The 6,453-nt window shown below is 45.9% G+C and overlaps 1 long non-coding RNA gene across 1 annotated transcript; it reads left to right on the top strand.

Moving 5' to 3' along the window:
• Positions 1-439: 439 nt before the first annotated feature.
• Positions 440-5,769, top strand: LOC117202857 (uncharacterized). The gene is made up of 2 exons (XR_007471355.1): positions 440-713; positions 5,579-5,769. It is a non-coding gene; the product is annotated as an uncharacterized LOC117202857 (long non-coding RNA).
• The last annotated feature ends 684 nt before the right edge of the window (positions 5,770-6,453 follow it).

The raw sequence follows: 6,453 nt of genomic DNA, 5'->3' as shown, positions 1-6,453 counted from the left end.
GGGGAAAGGTCATAATGTATATTTTTCTCTATCTTCTCAGAGTTCCTAGCAGCGTCAAATATTCTCAAGGAATTCTTGTAGAAAAGACTCTTTGGGAGGACAGAGTGTGTCCTAATCATAGCTGTATCCTCAGCATTAACTAGTGCTGGCATGTGTGAGGTGAACGTAGCTCTGGGAGCCTGGAGAATGGGGTGCCAATTCAGGCTTCACAGTAAATGACTCTGTAGACCTTAGCCAGCTCACTTCATCCGAGTCATATTTCTTTACCTAGGAAATGGGGATAAAAGTACTACTTGCCTTATAGGGTTATGAGGATTAAATGAGACAATGTATTGTGGGGAAAAGCTTTATAAATTGCAAAGCCCTGTGTAAATATTCATTGTTATATCGACACACAGATGCTGATCAATCAGAAGTTCCACCTGAAAGGATCGGTGATTCCCCAGCTCTCCTCCTATGACACACCTATGCACAGAGTCAGGGCTGCAGCCTTCCCTTCCAGTGCTCACCTAATCCAGCTACCTGTCCATACACATCCTGGATAAGTTAAGCACGTGAAAAGGTTCAGCCCTCTTTTCCTAACATGGAAACTACCATCTTCATTCTCTGCTCGCTTCTGTTCATGTGCTGGCAAAGAGAAATGAGGAAATCCTGGTTGTTCCACAGCATCTAAGCCTTCGTAAAACTATAAAACTCTACAAAGTCGTAATATGGTGAGTAATAAAAATAATAATGTCTACCATTTATGCTGGGGTTCTAAGGGTTATATGTGAACTAGTTTAATATTCCCAAGATTTTAGCCATTTTTCCTCCGTCTTACTTATTTCTGCCAGATATGAGTATCATTATCATCTCCAATCTGCTTTAACATGATTCAGTGTATATTCAGTGAGCGCTGTAAGTCTATGTTAGTTTATTTTATTCTATACCCTGGGATGTCTTGTTGCCCTAAGGAGGAAGACACACTCTGGGGGTATTTAGTCAGCATTTAGTCAGAGGTGTTTAATTAAGAGGTCACACTTCAGAGACAACATTTCAGTTATATTTCACTCCATTTAATGCCAAAAGTTTTGTTAATTAACATAACAGATGTTAGAAATAGGTTTTTATTGATAAAATTAATGAGTTTAAAGATGTGCAGTTGGCTAAAATATTATGGAAGCAGTGATCACTTTTGTATGAATAGTACACAGGAATCTAGTGGGCTCTTTACTTTTCACTCTTTGGAAGCGTGGATGAGGCTTGATTCTAAAACACTTTGAGTACAGCTACTGATGTAGAGCATTCTGATTGTCTGTCACTATGGAGGCCAAGAAAATGGGCTTCTCAGATCACTGACTGCATGAAGCCTAAGAGCCCTCACCTCTGGGCTCTGCAATCCATCACTGCATTAACACCTGAGCCATGCTCCCACCTACAGCTCCCAGCCCATGACGGCGCACACCAGGAATACTAAGATAGGCTGGTTGTGAGGAGATGATAGATGAGTACCATTGGCTCAGGACTCCCAACAACTTTGCCAAACTTCCCTTGGGACTGCCCTATCATCTAAGACACTTCCACCCAACTTTCCTTCCTTCATTTTCCCTCCTTCATTTAGGGTCAGACCAGCATCAGTGTCTAACACTTTCCTCCCAGGATCCCCCAGCTCCTTCCCTAGAAGCTTTTCTCTCACACATTTAAATTTACCTAATAAATCATCACACATTTAAAACTGGACAGCTACATGTAAAAGAATGAAATTAGAACACTCCCTAACACCATGCACAAAAATAAACTCAAAATGGATTAAAGACCTAAATGTAAGGCCAGACACTATAAAACTCTTAGAGGAAAACATAGGCAGAACACTCTATGACATAAATCACAGCAAGATCCTTTTTGACCCACCTCCTAGAGAAATGGAAATAAAAACAAAAATAAAAAAATGGGACCTAATGAAACTTAAAAGCTTTTGCACAGCAAAGGAAAACATAAACAAGACGAAAAGACAACCCACAGAATGAGGGAAAATATTTGCAAACAAAGCAAAGGACAAAGGATTAATTTCCAAAATATACAAGTAGCTCATGCAGCTCAATATCCAAAAAACAAACAACCCAATCCAAAAATGGGCAGAAGACCTAAATAGACATTTCTCTAAAGAAGATATACAGATTGCCAACAAACACATGAAACGATGCTCAACATCACTAATCATTAGAGAAATGCAAATCAAAACTACAATGAGGTGTCACATCACACCAGTCAGAATGGCCATCATCAAAAAATCTACAAACAATAAATGCTGGAGAGGGTGTAGAGAAAAGGGAACCCTTTGCATTGTTGGTGGGTATGTAAATTGATACGGCCACTATGGAGAACAGTATGGAGGTTCCTTAAAAATCTAAAAATAGAACTACTATATGATCCAGCAATCCCACTCTTTGGTATATATCCAGAAAAGGTGAAAACTCTAATTCTGATGAAACTAGGGGCAGGACAGGAATAAAGACGTAGATGTAGATAATGGACTTGAGGACATGGGGAGAGGGAAGGGTAAGCTGGGATGAAGTGAGAGAGTAGCATTAACATATATACACTACCAAATGTAAAATAGATAGCTAGTGGGAAGTAGCTGCATAGCACAGGGAGATCAGCTCGGTGCTTTGTGACCACCTAGAGGGGTGGGATAGGGATGGTGGGAGGTAGACGCAAAAGGGAGGAGATATGGGGATACAGTTATATGTATAGCTGGTTCACTTTGTTATACAGCAGAAACTAACACATTGTAAAGCAATTATACTCCAATAAAGATGCTAAATAGATAAATAAATAAATCCACTTTGTGTCCCCTTCTCAGAGGACCCAGAACAGCATAAGTGGCACTGAGAGTGCTCTGAAGAAACAGACAGTAAAGTTGGGAGTTGAGATGGGCTCATCCCCCACATGGCAGGAGAAGGGGACAGAGGCATGGTTGCTAGGTGAGGTACAGATGGTCCCTGGAATCAAGTGGTGGTCTCACTAAAAAGATTTCATCAGTGGTGACCCAAAAAAATGTCCTGGTGGAGGGGAATGCTGTGGCAGGTTCAGTGATGTAAACATTTGAAAAACAAGGGAGCACAAGGCCTAAAAGACTAGGGAGTTGGCTGGTTACTCCTAAGTTGCATTAACACCCAAAAGAAGGATAATGAGAGAGTGGGAGTATTTAACAAGCAATTAGTGCCCAAGTATGAGAGTCATCAGGCCTCTACGGCAGCCTGCACAGAGGCCCTCATCACCTGTGACTGAAAGGCAACTCCAATCAAAGGGCATGCTGAAGCCTTAACTGTGAGAACTGAAGAGCTCCAGAGATGTTTGAATGCTTAGTCAAGGAAGATCTGTTACTTGAAGGACAGAGTCCTGGTGTGAAAACCTGGGACCCTGAAATACAGGACAGGGACATCTGGATGGGTCCCCCTGAAGATGTTGACTCTGCTGACTTCCAAGCCAATATCTAGGGTTAAATCTCCACATAACTCAGCTGGAGGTATGCTGGGTCTAGTAAGAGAGGAAAGAGACCACACACTTAAAAAGTTGCAACAGGAGCCAAGGGACTACCCCTGAGATTGGATTTTGAGGATGCTTGATCAAGGAAGCCAGAAAGCAAGACTGGATAAGCAAGAATTCATTGACTTGGGGGCACATTCTGGGGACATGGGACTTAACGTTCCAGGAAGGACACAAGGATGAGGCAAATTCACCCTAGGAATGAATGGCTGTTGAGAAGCCTGGAAAAATGATGGTCAACTCTCAGGGAAGTGGAACTGCCAGAAGCGTCCTGGCAAACGGTAGAGGAAGGAGTAGAAGGGCTGAGAGATGAGGCACGCTGGGATTACCACAATATATAAGGCCAGAAGCTCCACCTGAAGACATGCTATTCCCCAAGGCCAGCAGGAGTGCACTGGTGAGAGGAGCACAGCATTGCTAAGTTCAGAGGTGGCCTCCTCTGCAGGCCAGGGATAATTGCCGAGAGGCCATCACAGAGGTGGGCTCTGTGATAGCCCCAGGGAATGATGTCCCACCCACCCAAATAATGGAGGTCCGGTGGTGGTCCTTAACTACCAGAAGCCAGGACACCACAATTACTGCAATGACTAACGAGGTCAGAGAGGTAACCAAGGGAGATGGACCCACAGGGAGCTGAGGAGATGGTTAATAGCACGTGATGTCCGAAGGGGAAAATAGATGAACAGTCAGCAAGGGTGATGCTTAATATCTATTACCAAGAAAAACAAGCATGGAGGGGCAGGAGGTTGAGGGCTGTCACCCTCATAAAAAGTCATAAGCCTTGTTCAGTTCCATACCTGAGCCAATTTTCAGATCCAGAACTCATTGGTGCAGAAGTGGCTGGGTCCCTCGGAGGAAACACCCTGTAGCACCATGACAAGCACATACTGTGATGCTCTCCCCAGTCCCTTCCTAAATGGACCTATGACCATTTACCTGGGTGACTATTCTGGGGAAAGGGGGAATATCAGGATTGGGGGGATTATTGGTTACAGGGTCTGAGTTAATATCAATATCCAGAGGTCTAAAGTGTCATCACAGTCCCCCTGTTAGAGTGGGGGCCTGTGGGCGGGGCCAGATACTTGCACTGGCCATGTGACCAGTGTAGCCATATAAATTCATACTCAGAAGGGCCTGCACACAGGGTTAATGCTCTACGATTGCTGCCTTGAAACTCTTAATAATTTAACTTTGAATTTGTTTCATTAAATGAAGGCCAATGGGACTGTGGACCCCAGCACGACCCCCACTCGCCACTGCCTCCTCAGGACAAGTCCTCTGCCACCTGCTTCCCTGCTTGCTTGCCCTCCGGGGCCCACCCAGCCTTCCCCTCCATGTCCTGCAATCACTGCTGTCCTCCAACCTGAGAAAGAACTGAGCGTGGGCAGAGGAAAGGTCAGCTCTCAGCATCACATAGCATCTCAGGGCAGGGCATGGAAGCAGCTGTCACTGTCTTGGGCTGGACGTACCATAGTATACCTGGTGGGTGACAGGCCAGAGGTGTGTCTTGACAGAGCCAGGCCTCTTGCTCACCCCTGATCTTGGTACCAACCACGTCCTGGGGCAAAGGTTTAAAGATCCTTGGGGGTTGCTTCTCTGCCATGAGCTGGGGTGGCAGGGCTTGAGAAGTTAAGACACCAATTCAACCTCCTCACACCCTGCCCCTTATCAGGACGTGGTGCATCAGTCCATGGCTGGCAAGAGGGAGAACACTGCGCCATCAGGCTAGAGTGAGGCAGTGTGCGTCCTGCTTCCGAGAATGGCTTGCACTCAACTGCAAGGATCTCCATACCCGCAAAACCTGTATCGTCTGGCTCCATGTCTGGGGGGGATCCTTTTTCTCTCCTTCTAACCTTCCTGAGTCTGGCTTATATTTGCCTCTTGTGGCCATCTTGAAGCACCCTTAGGGATAAGCTATGAAATACAAATGAGTAATTTTGGTGATTCTGTCTACAAGTTGAATACCCTGATATTTGCATTGAAAGCTGGCATGATGAATGGTAAAATTAATGCTAATCATTTCAAATTTTTATTTACTTACATTAAATAGCAAAGAAAAACACCAGGACAAATTGAGAGACAACACACAGAAGAAAGGAAAACCTTTATATGTACCACGAATGGCACTTTTTTTTTCTGATCTTTGAACAGGGGGCCCTGCATTTTCATCTTCACTGGGTCTGCAAATTGTGTAGCCAGCCCTGCCTACAGGAGACGGGTGATAAATGAAATTCTGTCTAACGTCTGGCTCATAGTAAGCTCATAAGGAAGTTTTGGCAATTGGAGTAATCCCACATTAGCTCCTTGGATTTTGAGGTAAGGGCTACCATGGCGGGAAGAAGAAGAGAATGACTCTGAAACTGTTCCTCACCCCAGCCAAGATAGTAAATCAAAAGCAATCACGTCCGGGGGACTTCCGGGAAGATGGCGGAAGAGTAAGACGCGGAGATCACCTTCCTCCCCACAGATACACCAGAAATACATCTACGCGTGGAACAACTCCTACGGAGCACCTACTGAACGCTGGCAGAAGACCTCAGACCTCCCAAAAGGCAAGGAACCCCCCACGTACCTGGTTAGGGCAAAAGAAAAAACTAAACAGAGACAAAAGGATAGGGACGGGTCCTGCACCAGCGGGAGAGAGCTGTGAAGGAGGAAAAGTGTCCACACACTAGGAAGCCCCTTCGCGGGTGGAGACTTCGGGAGGCGGAGTGGGGGAGCTTGGGAGCCGCGGAGGAGAGCACAGCAACAGGGGTGCGCAGGGCAAAGCGGACAGATTCCAGCGCAGAGGATCGGGCCGACCGGAACTCACCAGCCGAGAGGCTTTTCTGCTCGCCCGCCGGGGCGGGCGGGACTGGGAGCTGAGGCTCCGGCTTTTGTCGGAGCGCCGGGAGAGGACTGAGGTTGGCGGCGTGAACACAGCCT

Source organism: Orcinus orca, chromosome 1 (genome assembly GCF_937001465.1).
Source record: "Orcinus orca chromosome 1, mOrcOrc1.1, whole genome shotgun sequence".
NCBI classification, from domain to species: domain Eukaryota; kingdom Metazoa; phylum Chordata; class Mammalia; order Artiodactyla; family Delphinidae; genus Orcinus; species Orcinus orca.
The sequence above is the reverse complement of the archived record's forward strand: the minus strand, read 5'-3'. Positions and strand labels throughout refer to the sequence as shown.